This window comes from Lissotriton helveticus, chromosome 1_1, assembly GCF_964261635.1.
Source record: "Lissotriton helveticus chromosome 1_1, aLisHel1.1, whole genome shotgun sequence".
Lineage (NCBI taxonomy): Eukaryota > Metazoa > Chordata > Amphibia > Caudata > Salamandridae > Lissotriton > Lissotriton helveticus.
This window is the reverse complement of record NC_136057.1, coordinates 119,116,675-119,134,522: the sequence shown is the minus strand read 5'-3', so window position 1 is coordinate 119,134,522 and position 17,848 is coordinate 119,116,675. Positions and strand designations below refer to the sequence as shown.

At 42.8% G+C, this 17,848-nt stretch overlaps 1 pseudogene across 1 annotated transcript in view; it reads right to left on the bottom strand.

Annotated features, from left to right (window-relative positions):
* LOC144759455 (uncharacterized) overlaps nucleotides 1–17,848 on the bottom strand; it is a 58,145-nt pseudogene that overhangs the window by 20,801 nt on the left and 19,496 nt on the right. Inside the window, exons 3-5 of the transcript XR_013595601.1 lie at nucleotides 6,810–8,863; nucleotides 6,700–6,706; nucleotides 6,457–6,580 (exon numbers count right to left, since the gene is read on the bottom strand). The product of XR_013595601.1 is annotated as an uncharacterized LOC144759455 (transcript). The remainder of the gene's footprint in view (nucleotides 1–6,456; nucleotides 6,581–6,699; nucleotides 6,707–6,809; nucleotides 8,864–17,848) is intronic.

The following is a 17,848-nucleotide window of genomic DNA, read 5'->3' as shown; positions in this document are numbered from 1 at the left end:
TGAGTACCCGCAGTTCTGTAGTTCCCTTTAAAGCACTGCCAATCAGAAACCTGGCTCTGCACTTTGAAGAATGAATGCAATGGTGGAGACCAGTAAAAAGAAAAGAGCAAATGTTGTGAAGGAAGTGACCCAACTAGGGCCACCCGGGTCACTCTCGACCTCCTCTAAACTTCAAAGAATGAAGAGTTAATGACACAGTAGAGAATAGAAGCAAACTTGTTTATTCATAAAGTACCCTGCACTGGAAATCAATCTGACCATCCTCCTATGATGGCTGACGAGGGACTGACTCTTACAATCATAAAGTTACATTATGTATGTTGCGGAGCCCACAAAGACCCGCCTATTATGGAAAAACACTGGTAGCCGTCATAATACAATGGGGGTACAGAACATACGTTTCGATTCCACAGCCTGGCACAAGCTATCTACTGCCCAAGGTCGTCTATCTTATCCTCCCCACTAGACAGGTGGGAGAAGGCCTCTATGTAACAGAAAAGGCATGCATTAACAAGCAAGATTCAACCATTGAGAAACAAAACTTACCAAGGACCATTTCTGGTAAAGGTTTCAAGTAAAAGTTTGGATTATAATGCAAAATGGCGTCTTCGAAAGCTAAAATGGTGGAACAGATGTCAACCTACCTAACGTAACATCTGTACTTATTAATCGCATATGCATACAGCAAGAATATATACGAAATAGCTACTTAAATGCTAACATAATATCAGGTAAAATACGAGTAATATGGGAGTAATACATTTCAACTCTAACAGACCCTCCTTTTAGCATTTATTAGCTAACACGGACATCATTATTCTTGCTATCAGGTAAAGGTCGTTACAAATATAAAAGTAGAAACAATAGATGAATACAGGCGATAACATGTCAAGTACGAATATATGTATATATGCATAGCAAACTAGTGGAAGAAAATGACACTTAACATCAGTAGTACGAGTAACATGAGGAACAGAACCTGCAAGAGAAGTAGTTGAAACAAAAACACTCATGTATTTGCATAATAGTATCAAGCTCCTTTTCAAGCATTATAGTTGAATTAATATCATGAACTGAAATCCTTTTGGGAGAGAAATATGTAGCACAGTATGAACAGCATAAGGGAAGACAGTGAATCAAGACACAGCAACAAATTAAAAGAACAATTAAATATATCACCTTTTCTAAAATCCAACCCCAACCACCAAATAAAGGCCAACTCAAATAACCGCTCTCCATTCCTCGAACATTTTACAAAATGTCTAAAATATGCTGAGTGATATTCCTTTCCTTATTCGTGATACCGATCACACACTGCTCTCCTATTATTGTGCAAGCACCACCGCTCTTAGCTAGAATAAAATCGGCCGCATATCTCGTTTGCTCAGAGTATATGCAGATACTGAAAGCACAGTCCTGGGCACACGTAATAAGGTTATAACAATGGTTGAAATGTCTCGTATTGTACGAATATCTGTGGTCGACACCAGTATAATATGCAAATGTATTTAATAATACAACAAAGAAAAACAACGAGCCAACAGGTGTTTTGTCACATAAGGGAAGTAACCCGTGACTTCTTCAGGGCTGGGGAAGATACCAAACATAAAGTAAAATAATAGAAAATCATATTAGTTGTTGCAAAAACCAAGATAAATACAACAATGGGGAAATGTATATCGAGACCACCAATAGCACGTGGAAACCCTAGGAAGAAAAGTGGACAGACAAATGTAAATGTGACTTAGTATGGAGACAGGCCCCGTGCCGTAAAAATCATGACTGCACAAGGGAGAGAGCAAAAGAACCATTGTGGAATGATAATGAGAAACAATACTAACAAGTGGTGAATATTGGTGTTAGGGTGACATCAAAAGGTGGTAACATGAAATGCAACGTAAATAAATATACTTGAGCAAATTGACATATTAATTCTTAACACAAACACACTAAATGCAAAATTCTATAATTAGTACAATGGAGAAAATGAGAGGAGAGGCTCTTGAGCATTAGACATAATCAATGGCAAGCTGATTAGGGGAACGGATGTAATGGGAACCAAAATGTATAGGGAAGAGACAAGTCATGCATAATAGCTCTAAAAAGGAATGGAAGCACATGATCCCAGAAGGGGGAGACTGCTATAGGATCAACTTGTAAAATGATAGTCACGAACATGTGTGTCCCTATACCATAGTCGTGAGAATACTAACGTTGAAGGGAGGAGGAAGACAATACCTGTCTGGTGGTGCAGACACTCATACACTTTCATTCATAGTTAAAAGAAGAAGAGTTTCAAACCCATGAGGGGTCCCACAAATGCCTAAAGAGAAAACAGTTCACTACAGGAAGGTCTTAAGGTCTTAAACATCAGTTGTTTGTGATGTCACAGCCTCTCAGGGGCCGTTCCTCATGGGTGATGTGTTGGTCTACGCACGTTTCAGTGGCAACACCACCTTCTTCAGGACCAATACTGGTTATAAAATGAATCTCAAACAACAAACCAAAATGGGTTAATCTGTAGCTACCAAGCCAGTGGAGAAATAATTTCAAGGACGACAATTCGAGCAGCCTTCGTGCAGCCTTTAGCAATGCCTCTAAATATTGGAACAGTGTACTGACTGTGCAGGGACGCGAATTATTATCTTTTAACAGGCCTTTTTGTGTAATTTCTTTTGCACAAATAGGAATAGACCCAAATGGCTGTATATGTTGCGCATCCTCTCGCCAAGGTTCTATCTGTAAAAAACGTTACAAGCTCCACTGTGTTTATTACCACGGACAGCCTTCGGCAAAACTCCTACTAATGGGCTCTGTTCTGGTACGGCATGCCGGTTTGAGCATGCCAGACCGGAACAGAGCCCATTAGTCCCTTTTATTTTTTGTGTGAGAGATGCAAGAGAGGAATAGAGATCTAGACAAAATTAGCCTTTCTATTGCTTAATACACCGTAAATGTGAAACACTTTATTTATTTATTTATTTATTTTTGGTTTTTGTATAGCGCATAGTCACCCTTGAGTATCCCAGCGCTGAAACCTCGAACTCCTAATGGAAAAAAATTCAAAGAGACTCAGGGAAAAATGAGGGTTTTGAGGGACTTCCTGAATCGAAGGAGGTTTGGCTCAGCTCTGAGATTTGGGGGGAGAGCGTTCCATTTTCTGGCTGTGTTCACCGAAAATCTACGGCCGCCTATGCGGGTCTTCTTCACCCTGGGGACGACAATAAGGTTTCCTTGTTCGGACCGAAGCGCTCTCGAGGGTCTGTATGGGGTGATCCAGGCGCTCAGAATGGGGGGACCTGTATTGTTCATGACCTTGTGTGCCAGACAGAGGGCCTTGAAAGCGACTCTTTCCCTTACGGGGAGCCAATGAAGTTTTTTCAAGGCAGGTTTGGCCGAAGTTCTTGCTGGGGTCTTTGTCAGCAGGCGGGCTGCGGCGTTTTGAGTTTTTTGTAGTGTTTGCAAGGTGGCTTCCGGCGCCCCGAGGTAGATTGCGTTACTGTAATCCAGCCTTGCTAGCACTAAGCCTTGAATAAGTAGCCGCCGGGACTGGAATGGGAGTAGGGGGAGTACTTTCCTACATGATCTCAGGAGCCCATAACAGATGCCGGCTGTTTTCCTGGCCTGTGTCCGGAAAGTAAGATCTGTCTCTAGCCACACTCCCAGACTCTTGACCTCTGTCTTAGGGGAGGGGGGGTCACCCATACATGCGGGCCAGATGTTCGGAGGGAGACTCGGAGTTTTGTGTCCGAGAAGCAAGATCTCTGTCTTTGACCCGTTCAGTTTTAGGTCGGAGTCGCCCATCCATTGATGAACCGTGGACAGGCAGTCTTGCAGGTTGGACGGCTGCAGCTTGGGGTGGGAGAGGGTCACCACCAATTGAGTGTCGTCAGCGTAGCTGACGATCGTGACTCCAAAAGGGGCGACCAGCTCCTCCAGGGGGGCCATATATACGTTAAAAAGCGTGGGGCTTAATGAGGAGCCCTGGGGCACTCCACATCGGAGGGGAATTGAGGGAGACCGGCTTTCTCCTTCCCAGACTTGGAAGGAACGTCGGGAGAGAAAGGATGTAAGCCATCTCAGCGCACTGTCTTGTACGCCAGTGCTCTCTAGGCGCTGGACTAGGACCTGATGGCTGACAGTGTCGAATGCTGCGCTGAGGTCCAGGAGGACCACTGCCACTGATCCTCCTGTATCCATGATTTCCCTCGCTTTTTCTACGGCCGCCAGGAGGGCGGTATCTGTGCCCTGGCCTGGTCTAAAACCTGTTTGAGAGTTCTTTAAGCAGTGGTTTGATTCCAGGAAGTGGGACAATTTTTTGTTTGCGAGCTTCTCCGCGACCTTACCTATCCAGGGGAGGAGCGAGATGGGCCGGTAATTAGATAGGTCTGTAGGGTCTAGTGACGGTTTCTTCAGCAGACCTTTAACAACGGCCTCCTTCCAACTTTGTGGGACTATTCCTTGGGAAAAGGAGGTGTTGATGAGGGCCGTGAGTCTGGCTGTGATGGTTCGTGCTATGTCTTTCGTGAAACGTACGGGAACTGAGTCACTGGGGGCTCCGCTTTTCGTGGCTGCTAGAATGGTTGCCACTTTGGGGCTTAGAGGCTGGATAAAGAACAACATCAGGAAACAAACGCAAATTTAAAGCACATTTTATTTATTCACTAAAAAATGTTTAAAAATGTAATTTCCGAGTTCCATATATCTGTTTAAAAATATTTACACTTTCAGCCATTTCCGAGTTTAGTTACAAACTGATAGTGGGAAAAACACATGATGTATAAAAACTGATACCAAAACCTTTTTACATTATTTTATGTTTCTTGTTTTTAAATCAGGCCGTCGACTTTTCATGTGAAAATTATTATAAGGGCCTGACATCACTTCTTGAGACGCACTACATGTGACGTCATTGTGATTTGCATATGATAATGGGCTCCTTCACTATTTTCCTTACTTGTGCCCTGTTTATTGGCATGACATGGGTCTATAGCTATTAAAAATAAATATACAAATTCACAGGTATTCAGCCCGTTTTTTCTGGTGATGTCACACATTGACATGTATTCGGCTGCTTCTTCTATTTTTAGGTGAATAAAGATCACTTGCTGTTCCCCCCTTCCATTTCTCTCTTTTTATCCCCCTTTCTTTGTTTCTCTCGCTCTCTTTATCTCTCCCCCTCTCTATCTCCCACACACTCCTGTTAGCTTTAGCTTCATGAATGTCACTTTCACTTCTGGCATTCATACAACAAATCCTTCCGAATATTTGAGAATAAAGGACAATCAGTGTGGAAGACGAGTTGCTGGGAGTGCAACTGATTGTCCTGGCACATATATGCTTTTGATGTGAGATTTCACTATTTCACCACATTATTTAGAGTCTGCTGCTTACAGTTACTTAATTCTGGTAAAAAGTAGAGTATGGCAAGTCACCAAATGAATAGAGAGAGCCAAGCTTGAGAGGAGCCAAGCGTCACACTGTGTTATAAGGCCTGAGGCACAAGCTGATCCATCAACCGATAACAGTGTGTAATAGGTGCAGCAAACATTACTTAAGAACAAGGTATATGCTCTTTTATATAAAAAAAATAGGTTATTTCTTGAACACCATTGCTTCGCTTTAGTTCATTACATATACTACATATACTAAAGTGGCATTTGTTAATAGTAATACATACATTTTATCAATGAAGCTTCCATCTCCAGAGCCTTGACAACATGTCCACTCTGGATGCGTTGGGTTTACAGGTTTTAATCTTACAAGTTAGCTGAAAGTACAGTTGTTAATCCCAGTATTGTTCAGTGTTGCTTTTACAGGTAGTGTGATCAGATGCAATTGAATGTTTTTCTTTGTATCTCTTCTTCACCAAATAAAAATCAAGTATGTTTCTTTTCTTTTAGTCCACAATGTGCTCGTCTCCCATTGTGTATCCTGATACATCACGTTGCTTTGCTATGTGTACAGAAGTGAACAATCACGAATACAAACACTTTTATAATTCTGCAAATACTGTTATCTGCTTTTCTTCTTTACTGCTAGTCCAGTCTTCTATAATCTGGTATTTCAATGTTCCACATAATTTGAATTTAATCTTTTTCCGTAATTCATTCCTCTCATAATAACTGCACTGTTCAGCTCTTGTCTATGTCCTCCGATGGGTCAATATTATTTTTGATGTTCTTAAAATCTTTTCGGAGTCTCTGCATCTCTAGGATTATTTCCATTGAGTTAAATGAAGCAGTGTATTCACAGAGGGTTGTGTGGGATCGAACATTGATAAAAGCCCTTCTCACTTTCAGTGCCCTTCTATGTTTTCCCCCCGTGTATGTTGCTGATGGCTTTGTAGCTCTGATAATCGACTAAAACTCTTCCCACATTCATAGAACTTGAATTATTTTTCCCCTGTGTGAGTTCGTTGATGATACCTTAATGCTGACGAGAAGTGAAAACTACTGTCACATTCACTACAATTATAGGGTTTTTCCCCAGTGTGCATTCGCTGATGTGTTTGGAGGTTTGATAAGTGACTAAAGCACTTTGCACATTCATTGCACTTGAATGGCTATTCCCCTGTGTGTGTTCGCTGATGAATCCTTAATGTTGAGTAACGACTAAAAATGCTTTCACATTCATTGCAAATATATAGTTTTTCCCCTGTGTGAGTTCGATGATGTGTTTCTAGATTTTCTTATTTACTAAAGCTCTTCCCACATTCACAGCATTTAAATGGCTTTTCGACTGTGTGTGTTTGCTGATGATTTTGTAGGTGTGATGACTTACTGAATCACTTTGCACATTAACTGCACTTGAATGGTTTTTCCCCTGTGTGTGTTCGCTGATGACTTTGTAGCACTGATAATTGACTAAAGCTCTTTAGACATTCATTGCACTTGAATGGTTTTTCTCCTGTGTGAGTTCGCAGATGATACCTTAATGCTGAAGAGCTGCAAAAACTACTGTCACATTCACTACAATGATAGGGTTTTTCCCCAGTGTGTGTTCGCTGATGACTGTTTAGGTCTGATAACTGACTAAAGCACTTTGCACATTCACTGCACTTGAATGGTTTTTTCCCCCGTGTGTGTTCGCTGATGTCTTTGAAGGCTTGATAACTCACTAAAGCACTTTGCACATTCACTGCACTTGAATGGTTTTTCCCCTGTGTGTGTTTGCTGATGTCTTTGAAGGCTTGATAACTCACTAAAGCACTTTGCACATTCACTGCACTTGAATGGTTTTTCCCCCGTGTGTGTTCGCTGATGACTTTGAAGGTGTGATAATCGACTAAAGCTCTTCACACATTCACTGCACTTGAATGGTTTTTCCCCTGTGTGTGTTTGTTGATGTATTTGTAGGTCTGATAAGTGACTAAAGCTCTTCACACATTCACTGCACTTGAATGGTTTTCCCCCTGTGTGTGTTCGCTGATGTCTTTGAAGGCTTGATAACTGACTAAAGCACTTTGCACATTCACTGCACTTGAATGGTTTTTCCCCTGTGTGTGTTCGCTGATGTCTTTGAAGGCTTGATAACTCACTAAAGCACTTTGCACATTCACTGCACTTGAATGGTTTTTCCCCTGTGTGTGTTCGCTGATGTCTTTGAAGGCTTGATAACTCACTAAAGCACTTTGCACATTCACTGCACTTGAATGGTTTTTCCCCTGTGTGTGTTCGCTGATGACTTTGAAGGCTTGATAACTCACTAAAGCACTTTGCACATTCACTGCACTTGAATGGTTTTTCCCCCGTGTGTGTTCTCTGATGACTTTGAAGGCTTGATAACTGACTAAAGCTCTTCCCACATTCAATGCAAAGGTATGGCTTTTCCCCTGTGTGCATTCGCTGATGTGTTTGGAGGGTTGATAAGTGACTAAAGCACTTTGCACATTCACTGCACTTGAATGGCTTTTCCCCTGTTTGTGTTCGCTGGTGTCTTTGTAGTTCTGATAACCTACTAAAGCTCTTGACACATTCACTGCACTTGAATGGTTTTTGTCCAGTGTATGTTTGCTGATGAAGCTTGAGTGGTGATGACAAACTAAAGCTCTTGCTGCATGTGTATGATTCTTCTTTCTTGGTTAGTGTCTGTGGGTCAGTTATATATTTGTCTACATCCCATGACTGTACTTCCTGATGGGCCAACATGGCTGATTAAGCACACACACTTTATATGTGTGCAGTATTTTACACATTTGATTTCTGTTTTAACAATAAATGCAATAGCCACCAAACATTTGTCACACTCCTAATACGTAGAATGTGTCTTTGTAGGCGATTGTGCCTTTAGATTGGATTATGGCTATGCACGCCTGCCGGTAAAGATGTATCTTCCTTCTGACCGGTGCAAATTGGAACAGTCTGTTGTATTGTAGCTAGAAGAACTCCTCTTTCATTTACCCGTCAGTTGTCCGGCTCCGCTCGGTTGTGCTTTTCTCTGGTTACTGTGGTTTGGCCAGAAAGAGTTTACAATTCACCTAGAGCATAGAAAGATGGCTTATCATCATATTATAAAACAGAGCACTGCAGTAATCACATCATACCGATCCGATGATCAAAGCTGGTGTTGGACACTTGTTTATACAGGACGCGGTTTGTTATTGGTGTTGCCTTAATTTTCCTAAGGTAATTTCTTCGTCTTGTGGTGTGGAGGTGCTCAGCTCAACCTCTTACAATCACTGAACTGCCCTTGATGCCCTTGATGCTTCATCCGGGATCTGTCAGTTTGTGTGCAGGTTCCTCTGTCGTCGACTGCGCTGATGTTTTCCTGAACACTGTAGCTCATTATTTCTGCTATTATTGAAGATTTACAGCATTAGCTTCATTATTGATGGTCATTTCATACATTCACGGCTTGTTTTCTGTTGGATGTAAAGATATTTAAAATTACTAAATTGAAACATAATGGAATGAGAACTCTCAATGTTTAACTGGTTGTAAAAGACATTTCAGGGGAGATTTACCAAATCTCCATGCAATGCAACGCAGCCCCACCCCGCGAGGCTGCGCTGCGTGACAGGGAGGGAGCAGGAGAGCACAATATTTTCAAAGATATGGCTCTCTCCTTTACTTTCCCTTGCGCCGGCACTGATTACAGAGGTCCTGCGCCATGCTTACACCTTAGCACCAGAGCACTAGGTTGTGTGTGTCTGTGAGCCAAGCATGGGTTTTGTACAGGAAGGACACCCTTCCTGTACAAATTACTATGCCTCGACACGAGGGAAAGCTTTTACCATTTTGTATACGTGTTGCACAGTGCAGAACACATGCAAAGTCAGAAAAGGAAGGAGAAATGAAAGCATTTCTCCTTCCTTGCACCTAGTTTTGTGGTTGCACGAGAACACCCATGCACCACCCTTGGCCCCCATGGCACAAAGTAATGTGAAACAATGCTATGCGCAGTGTTACATTACTTTAACGTTATTTCCAGTGCTAAGCAAGTTTAGTGATGGACAGTAAATTAGGAAAAAAAGATTTTGCGCCATTTTGTGCCACTTTTGTGACGCAAACACAGTGCAAATTCTTAGTAAATGTCCCCCTTCTTCATTATCACTTTTGTAACTTAGCAAGGAATATTTCATCATACACAGATATTTAACTAAAAGTTCTGGTGACATCTCATTAATGTCTTAAAAGGAGGTGATTTACCAGTGTTTACAGAATAACTTAGCAAAGTATGGGCGCTCACGAAGCACCCAAGTGCCTGAGGTATAGCTTAAGATATACACATAGGGTCAAGATTTCATTTAAACAACAATAGATTTTAGAAAAAGAGATGGATCAGGAAGTGCTGCAAAATTTCCTGTAACTCTTCACGAAGTATACAACAAAAGTAACTCCATTCACACACTTCTTCTCGTTCCTTTCCTATTCACTTAAGATCTTCTCAAATACCAACTCATGTCTTTACCTCGCTGTTCATAAGTCACCTTTGACACTTTCAACAGCTCCCTTGGTTCAAGCATTTCTGGTTTCTTATAACCTGGAAGATTGGAACATTATTGTGGGTTGAGGGGGGTTTCCTATCGCCATAACATCTGTCCATCTCCCTGAAACTAGTGCAACTTACAGAGCCTGGTCCTGGCCCTGAAAGACAACTTTAAAAAGCAAGTAATTAGTTCTTAATAAAGTAGATAAAGTTCTGTAAGATGCAGCTCCTTCCAGGGCTTTTGTGTAAAACAGAAAGAGGGGTTCACTGTAAGGCCCATCCTATACATCATAAGCGCTGATAAGGCAAACAAAAGTTGATTCATATAATTTAATATTCAACGATGTCAGTCATTTAGTACTTATGGAGAATCCATCACAACCAATAATTTACCTGACATATCCCCGCAGCAGATATGTGCATATTACTCTTTTTCCCACCTTTTCATGTCCTAGGCCCCCCCTACTGCTCTCTGGTTGCACACTCACTCTGTGGGGTTCATCAGAAGTCAGATAATTGCCTCATACTCACAAGGTTATGGATCTCACTTCTTCTACAACACGTATTGCAGACAAAGTGCCTAGTTAGGAGTTTGTCCAACAGATTATTGCCTCAAAGCTAGGGTTGGGTGAAGAATTCCGCTCTGCCGGCAGACCCCAAAAGTTTTGCCCACTCTGCACTCTGTGCGGAGTTGGTCCAAAAAACTCCGTGCAGAACGGAGTTCTTTTCTCAAGCGGTTCGTCAACGGTAAGGTGGCGAGCGCTTGTGAGAAAATACGCGCTAAACCTCCTCCTGGCGAGATAATTCATTGCGGGAGGTCACGACAGGTCACGACCACTCGAGTGTTAAAATCTGCCATTCTCGCTGATGAAGCTGCCATTCGATTAGAATATCAATTAGAGAGGCAGAGGCAGTAGCGCCCTCTGGAACGACGCGTAGTCCTGTTCGTGCTGATTTTACAGTGGGGGTTAAATTCCTGGCACTAAAAATCAGTACGAGCAGTGCAACTTAAACTCTGCCACTAGCGGAAGTTTGCAGAGTGCGACAGAGTTTCCCTGACACTTCATGGAGTTCCACGGAGTAAAACTCTGCAAACGACGCCAAGGCATTATCAAAACGTGACAGATATCCTGTCTGCCTTATTATAATTGCCACAGGATGTAATGCATTTTTAATGGGGCGGGCAGGATACCTGTCACATTTGTGATGGAATAAACCATCCGCTGAAATATAAATCAGGCATTTGGTGTACATTGCGTCCAGTCTGGCTAGCTGGGCTTGACGGATCTTGTGGTTTGTGGGTCTCACACTCTGTTGAGGTCACCGCCAGGCAGACCTTCCGTCAACTCTGCCCTGTGCAGATCTTCCTTCCAGGCAGGACTTCTGTCAGCTGTGCCTTGTGCAGATCTTCATTCCAGACAAGGGCTTCGTTCCTCAATGATCAGTTCAAAGGTCGGGAGAGGTAGAACTGGTCCAGGTCATCTTCTTTATTGCAGTTCTACTGGTCAAGCCACAGACCTCGTGCTCTGAGAGGACGGAGAGTCTGTGTTTTCTGAGCTCCATGGAACATTGAGACAGTTCTACCGCAGCCAGCACACACTACAAGACTCCAAGAGTCAACACTACAAGTGCTGCTCCAAGGTTTAATTTTACCACTGTATCTGAACACCCCCTGGCAAATGCCAACTAGAGAATAAACATCCTGCCTGCACCAGCAGAGTGCAGAAAGCTTTTCAAGCAACTCGAGGTAAATGGACTTTCTCTATCTGTCGTAATTGAAGATGTTAATCCTTGGTAACATCTATCCCTTTTGGACAAGGTCCTCCATTTTGCTATAAGAATGTAACTCATCCTGCGCAGACACAAACCCTCAAGTCCGTATTGCATGAAGCTGGGTGGTTCTCCCCTAAAAGAGGGCCCTCCACAAATTGCTGACATTTTCTTACACCCCCTGAAAAGCCGTGGCAACACACAGGCCAACTACACCCCCTCAGGGATCACCAGTCCATCTGCCAGGATCAAGACTCAGATCTTTCAACCTTCTCTGTTACCGTCTTTGGAACGGCCCGTCTCTGGGATTCGTGGAAGCTCCACACTCAGTGAGCTTTAGAATAAATACATATATATTTGATATATACCTTGTGTGGTGTACTTTCATTTGGTACTCAAGAGATTATAAATGGTAAAACAACTCGCTTAACTCGCCTACAGAAGTCTTAGCCTGATGACTGCTGGCCCATGCTACCACTAGGATAGCTTTCTATAAGGTTGACTTCACAAGCACCATCAATAAGGGTCGATTAGACTGGTGCAAGGTGCCCACTAGAACTAGTGGACATCATATGCCAGGCTAACTTCTCACACAGCAGAGCGGAGAAAGCTTTTCAAGCACCTCGAGGTACATGGACTTTCTCTATCTGTCGTAACTGAAGATGTTAATCCTTGGTAACATCAATCCCCTTTGGACAAGGTCCTCCATTTTCCTTTCAGAATGTAACTCATTCTGCGCAAGCAGAAACCCTCATGTCCATATCGCATGAAGCTGGGTGGTTCTCACCCAAAAGAGGGCCCTCCACAAATTGCTGACATTTTCTTACCCCCCTCAGGGATTACCAGTCCATCTGCACTTCACCTAAACCTTCTCTGTTACCGTCTTTGGAACGGCCTGTCTCTAGGTTTCGTGGAAGCTCCACACTCTGAGCTCAGAGTTGCCTTGTACAACCATCTCATGAGAGTGGAAGAAAAGAACATTAAGTGACACGCACTGCACAGAAGTGTAAATAAATTTCCTATTATCGTTCCATGTACCATTGTCCTACTGCTGATGTTTCGACGTGGATGTTTTGCTGTCTATCACAGCAGCTTCTTCATTTAAAATCTTACTCAACAGTTTGTTTTCCATCATACCTATTTACCTATGTACTGTTTCTGACCCTACGACATCTCTGGCAGACATGCTGGGCTGATGTTGCTACATAAATAGGAAGTAGATTGCAACTGCAGGGAGAGTGCAGTGTCCTTGCAGTCAGATGCACTTGATTGGGATAAAAGGTACCATGTTTGTTAGAAAAGCTGCAACTATTAGAATAATAACACACCAAGCAGCTCACATAATGCAATAACAGACCAGGTACTAGAAAAACGTGACGCAAGCAATGCAATAACACTGGCCAGGAACAAGGAAAATCGAATGTAAACACTGCAATAACATAGGCCAGGCGTTGGGACAATCTGATGTAAACAATGTAATAACACAGGTCAGCCACTAGGTAAATCTGATGCAAACAATGCAATAACACTGACCAGGCATTAGGTGAATCTGATGCAAACAATGCAATAACACATTCCAGGCACAAGGAAAATCCGATGTAAACAATGCAATAATACAGGCCAGGCACAAGGAAAATCTGATGTAAACAATGCAATCACACAGGCCAGGCTTTGGGAGAATCTGACGCAAAAAATGCAATAACACGGGCCAGACACTAGGAGAATCTGATGTAAACAATGCAATAACACAGGCCAGGCATGAGGAGAATCTGACGCAAACAATGCAATAACACAGGCCAGGCACTAGGAGAATCTCACACAAACAATGCAATAACACAGGCCAGGCACGTGGAGAATCTGATGCAAACAATGCATTAACACGGGTCAGGCACTAGGTGAATGTGATGCAAACAATGCAATAACACAGGCCAGGCTCGAGGAGAATCTGATGCAAACAATGTAATAACACAGGTCAGGCACGAGGAGAATCTGATGCAAGCAATGTAATAACACAGGTCAGGCACTAGGTGAATCTGATGGAAACAATGCAATAACACTGGCCAGGCACTAGGTGAATCTGACGCAAACACTGCAATAACACAGGCCAGGCACAAGTAAAATCTGATGTAAACAATGCAATAACACAGGCCAGGCACAAGGAAAATCTGATGTAAACACTGCAATAACAGGCCAGGTGTTGGGAAAATCCGACGTAAACAGTGCAATAACACAGGCCAGGCTTGAGGAGAATCTGATGCAAACACTGCAATAACACTGGACAGGCACTAGGTGAATCTGATGCAAACAATGTAATAACACAGTCCAGGCACATGGAGAATCTGATGTAAACAACGCAATAACACAGGCCAGGCATGAGGAAAATCTGATGTAAACAATACAAAAACACAGGCCAGGCGTTGAGAGAATCTGACGCAAACAATGCAATAACACGGGCTATGCACGAGGAGAATCTGATGTAAACAATGCCTTAACACAAACCAGGCACAAGGAGAATCTGATTTAAACAATGCTAATAACACAGGCCAGGCACGAGGAGCATCTAACGCAAACAATGCAATAACACAGGCAAGGCACTAGGAGATTCTGATGCAAACAATACAATAACACAGGCAAGGCACTAGGAGATTCTGATGCAAACAATGCAATAACACAGGCCAGGCTTTGGGAGAATCTGACGCAAACAATGCAATAACACAGGCCAGGCACAAGGAAAATCTGATTCAAACAATGCAATAACACTGGCCAGGCGTTGGGAGAATCTGACGCAAACAATGCAATAAGACGGGCCAGACACTAGGAGAATCTGATGTAAACAATGCAATAACACAGGCCAGGCACAAGGAGAATCTGATGTAAACAATGCAATCACACAGGCCAGGCTTTGGGAGAATCTGACGCAAAAAATGCAATAACACGGGCCAGACACTAGGAGAATCTGATGTAAACAATGCAATAACACAGGCCAGGCATGAGGAGAATCTGACGCAAACAATGCAATAACACAGGCCAGGCACTAGGAGAATCTCACACAAACAATGCAATAACACAGGCCAGGCACGTGGAGAATCTGATGCAAACAATGCATTAACACGGGTCAGGCACTAGGTGAATGTGATGCAAACAATGCAATAACACAGGCCAGGCACTAGGTGAATCTGATGTAAACAATGTAATAACACAGGTCAGGCACGAGGGGAATCTGATGCAAGCAATGTAATAACACAGGTCAGGCACTAGGTGAATCTGATGGAAACAATGCAATAACACTGGCCAGGCACTAGGTGAATCTGACGCAAACACTGCAATAACACAGGCCAGGCACAAGTAAAATCTGATGTAAACAATGCAATAACACAGGCCAGGCACAAGGAAAATCTGATGTAAACGTTGCAATAACAGGCCAGGTGTTGGGAAAATCCGACGTAAACAGTGCAATAACACAGGCCAGGCTTGAGGAGAATCTGATGCAAACACTGCAATAACACTGGACAGGCACTAGGTGAATCTGATGCAAACATTACAATAACACAGTCCAGGCACAAGGACAATCTTTATGTAAACAATGCAATAACACAGGCATGACACAAGGAAAATCTGATGTAAACAATGTAATAACACAGGCCAGGCGTTGGGAGAATCTGACGAAAACAATGCAATAACACGGGCCAGACACTAGGAGAATCTGATGTAAACAATGCAATAACACTGGCCAGGCACAAGAAAAATCTGATGTAAACAATGCAATAACACAGGCCAGGCACAAGGAAAATCTGATGTGAACAATGCAATAACACTGGCCAGGCGTTGGGAGAATCTGACGCAAACAATGCTAATAACACAGGCCAGGCACGAGGAGCATCTAACGCAAACAATGCAATAACACAGGCAAGGCACTAGGAGATTCTGATGCAAACATGTAATAACACAGGCCAGGCTAGTGGAGAATCTGATGCAAACAATGCAATAACACAGGCCAGGCACTAGGTGAATCTGATGTAAACAATGCAATAACACAGGCCAGGCACGAGGAGAATCTGATGCAAACAATGCAATAACACAGGTCAGGCACTAGGTGAATCTGATGCAAACAATGCAATAACACTGGCCAGGCACTAGGTGAATCTGACGCAAACATTGCAATAACACTGTCCATGCACAAGTAAAATCTGATGTAAACAATGCAATAACACAGGCCAGGCACAAGGAAAATCTGATGTAAACAATGCAATAACACAGGCCAGGCTCGAGGAGAATCTGATGCAAACAATGCAATAACACAGGTCAGGAACTATGTGAATCTGATGCAAACAATGCAATAACACTGGCCAGGCACTAGGTGAATCTGACACAAACACTGTAATAACACAGTCCAAGCACAAGGAAAATCTGATATAAACATTGCAATAACACCGGCCAGGCACAAGGAAAATCTGATGTAAACAATGCAATAACAGGCCAGGTGTTGGGATAATCTGATGTAAACAATGCAATAACACAGGCCAGACTTGAGGAGAATCTGATGCAAACAATGCAATAACACAGTCCAGGCACTAGGTGAATCTGACACAAACACTGAAATAACACAGTCCAGGCACAAGGAAAATCTGATAACAATGCAATAACACAGGCCAGGCGTTGGGAAAATCTGATGTAAACAATGCAATAACACAGGCCAGGCTCGAGGAGAATCTGATGCAAACAATGCAACACAGGCCTGGATCGAGGAGAATCTGATGCAAACAATGCAATAACACTGGCCAGGCACTAGGTGAATCTGATGCAAACATTACAATAACACAGTCCAGGCACAAGGAAAATCTTTATGTAAACAATGCAATAACACAGGCATGGCACAAGGAAAATCTGATGTAAACAATGTAATAACACAGGCCAGGCGTTGGGAGAATCTGACGAAAACAATGCAATAACACGGGCCAGACACTAGGAGAATCTGATGTAAACAATGCAATAACACTGGCCAGGCACAAGAAAAATCTGATGTAAACAATGCAATAACACAGGCCAGGCACAAGGAAAATCTGATGTGAACAATGCAATAACACTGGCCAGGCGTTGGGAGAATCTGACGCAAACAATGCAATTACACGAGCCAGAAACTAGGAGAATCTGATGTAAACAATGCCATAACACAGGCCAGGCACGAGGAGAATCTGATGTAAAAAATGCAAAAACACAGGCCAGGCACGAAGGAGAATCTGATGTAAACAATGCAAAAACACAGGCCAGGCTTTGGGAGAATCTGACGCAAACAATGCAATAACACAGGCCAGGCACAAGGAAAATCTGATGTAAACAATGCAATAACACTGGTCAGGCGTTGGGAGAATCTGACGCAAACAATGCAATAACACAGGCCAGGCACAAGGAAAATCTGATGCAAACAATGCAATAACACTGGCCAGGCACTAGGTGAATCTGACACAAACACTGTAATAACACAGTCCAAGCACAAGGAAAATCTGATATAAACAATGCAATAACACCGGCCAGGCACAAGGAAAATCTGATGTAAACAATGCAATAACAGGCCAGGTGTTGGGATAATCTGATGTAAACAATGCAATAACACAGGCCAGACTTGAGGAGAATCTGATGCAAACAATGCAATAACACAGTCCAGGCACTAGGTGAATCTGACACAAACACTGAAATAACACAGTCCAGGCACAAGGAAAATCTGATAACAATGCAATAACACAGGCCAGGCGTTGGGAAAATCTGATGTAAACAATGCAATAACACAGGCCAGGCTCGAGGAGAATCTGATGCAAACAATGCAACACAGGCCTGGATCGAGGAGAATCTGATGCAAACAATGCAATAACACTGGCCAGGCACTAGGTGAATCTGATGCAAAAATTACAATAACACAGTCCAGGCACAAGGAAAATCTTTATGTAAACAATGCAATAACACAGGCATGGCACAAGGAAAATCTGATGTAAACAATGTAATAACACAGGCCAGGCGTTGGGAGAATCTGACGAAAACAATGCAATAACACGGGCCAGACACTAGGAGAATCTGATGTAAACAATGCAATAACACTGGCCAGGCACAAGAAAAATCTGATGTAAACAATGCAATAACACAGGCCAGGCACAAG